We start from the raw sequence: 2,500 nt of genomic DNA on the forward strand, positions 1-2,500 counted from the left end.
GCGCCTGCCACTGGCCGCCCCCACCAGCCGGCTGTAGCGCGTGCGCCCACGCACCGCGCGGCCAGCACGCCGGGAGGCGCCCCCCTCACCGGCCGGGGACGGTCCCACCCAGCCACCGCCGCGTATCGCTTCACACCCAGATGCCGTTCAGTTTCGTCGGCATGGTGGGTATCGCTGGAACAACCGGTTCGTACCTCAACCTATCGTCGCCATCACCGATTCACCCCTAGCGAGAACAACCGCACCACAACAGGTTACCATTTGTTCATTTGCGTAACTTCACCAGAAAACGCAGGCGTCCATCGCCATTTGCAACTTCAACGATTATTGCATGCCTGTGTCAGGTGTCACGCCACACTACGTCTGCCCACATACACGCAACAAAATGTGCACGCCTAGACAATACGTGGAAGGTGGCCCCCGTACGTATGCGATGTCCATTGCTCGAACGACTGTCAACCGGCCTCTGTAGCATGTCGCAGATATGGAACGCGGTGCACCATGCCATCACGGTGTGTGAGGAGAGACGACTAGGTCCGAATACATCAACAGACAGCTCATGCTGATCGCCATCCACGGCGTCCGTTCCTCCCACACGTCTCTATGGCGTACCACACTGCAATCCAGCTCTCATAGGGAGACGACACGTAGCTGCGTGCACAATATTTGCACTGTATGGTCCGCCGTTTTTGGGCGCAGTCGTTGTACGGTCACACATGTGCCACGATGTATCATTCGGTACATAAGGACGAATGTGCAGTACAGATTGTGGTTTACGCGTACGACATTAGCGGACGGTTGACACAGGCCGCACCACAACGTAGCCTGAGTACGTCGCATGCGAAGGGCATTGAACATGCAAACTTCTCACCAACCAGCTTGCGAAGGCAGGGGGGCAAGGTGGGGACGTGGGGAGGGGCGGCATGTACGTCCTGCTGCCATCCACATTACAGTGTACAGCAGGAGCATGTGGAAAGTCAGCAAGACTTGCAAGGTGTTTAACATGAAGCGATACACAGGGGAGCGGGCAGTGCGAGTAGCGAACTATATTGCGAGGGTTGCGGGTGGGCAACACTACACTAATTGAACGAGTCGTATAACAATTACAGAGCAGGTTTAGGCGACAACATGGGTTACGTTAGGGGACAACGTGGGTTACGTTAGGGGACAACGTGGGTTACTTTAGGGGACAACGTGGGTTAGGTTAAGGCACAACGTGGGTTAGGTTAAGGCACAACGTGGGTTAGGTTAAGGCACAACGTGGGTTAGGTTAAGGCACAACGTGGGTTAGGTTAAGGCACAACGTGGGTTAGGTTAAGGCACAACGTGGGTTAGGTTAAGGCACAACATGGGTTAGGTTAAGGCACAACATGGGTTAGGTTAAGGCACAACATGGGTTAGGTTAAGGCACAACATGGGTTAGGTTAAGGCACAACGTGGGTTAGGTTAAGGCACAACGTGGGTTAGGTTAAGGCACAACGTGGGTTAGGTTAAGGCACAACATGGGTTAGGTTAAGGCACAACATGGGTTAGGTTAAGGCACAACATGGGTTAGGTTAAGGCACAACATGGGTTAGGTTAAGGCACAACATGGGTTAGGTTAAGGCACAACATGGGTTAGGTTAAGGCACAACATGGGTTAGGTTAAGGCACAACATGGGTTAGGTTAAGGCACAACGTGGGTTAGGTTAAGGCACAACGTGGGTTAGGTTAAGGCACAACATGGGTTAGGTTAAGGCACAACATGGGTTAGGTTAAGGCACAACATGGGTTAGGTTAAGGCACAACATGGGTTAGGTTAAGGCACAACATGGGTTAGGTTAAGGCACAACATGGGTTAGGTTAAGGCACAACATGGGTTAGGTTAAGGCACAACATGGGTTAGGTTAAGGCACAACATGGGTTAGGTTAAGGTACAACATGGGTTAGGTTAAGGTACAACATGGGTTAGGTTAAGGTACAACATGGGTTAGGTTAAGGTACAACATGGGTTAGGTTAAGGTACAACATGGGTTAGGTTAAGGTACAACATGGGTTAGGTTAAGGTACAACATGGGTTAGGTTAAGGTACAACATGGGTTAGGTTAAGGTACAACATGGGTTAGGTTAAGGTACAACATGGGTTAGGTTAAGGTACAACATAGGTTAGGTTAAGGTACAACATAGGTTAGGTTAAGGTACAACATAGGTTAGGTTAAGGTACAACATAGGTTAGGTTAAGGTACAACATAGGTTAGGTTAAGGTACAACATAGGTTAGGTTAAGGTACAACATAGGTTAGGTTAAGGTACAACATAGGTTAGGTTAAGGTACAACATAGGTTAGGTTAAGGTACAACATAGGTTAGGTTAAGGTACAACATAGGTTAGGTTAAGGTACAACATAGGTTAGGTTAAGGTACAACATAGGTTAGGTTAGGTTAGGTTAGGTTACACGTTGTTGTAAGGAAAGGTGTAGGGGGGGGGGGGCGGGGGGCGGCAGGTTCGTTGATAGTGATTAT

This window comes from Schistocerca piceifrons, unplaced genomic scaffold (assembly GCF_021461385.2).
Source record: "Schistocerca piceifrons isolate TAMUIC-IGC-003096 unplaced genomic scaffold, iqSchPice1.1 HiC_scaffold_1377, whole genome shotgun sequence".
Lineage (NCBI taxonomy): Eukaryota > Metazoa > Arthropoda > Insecta > Orthoptera > Acrididae > Schistocerca > Schistocerca piceifrons.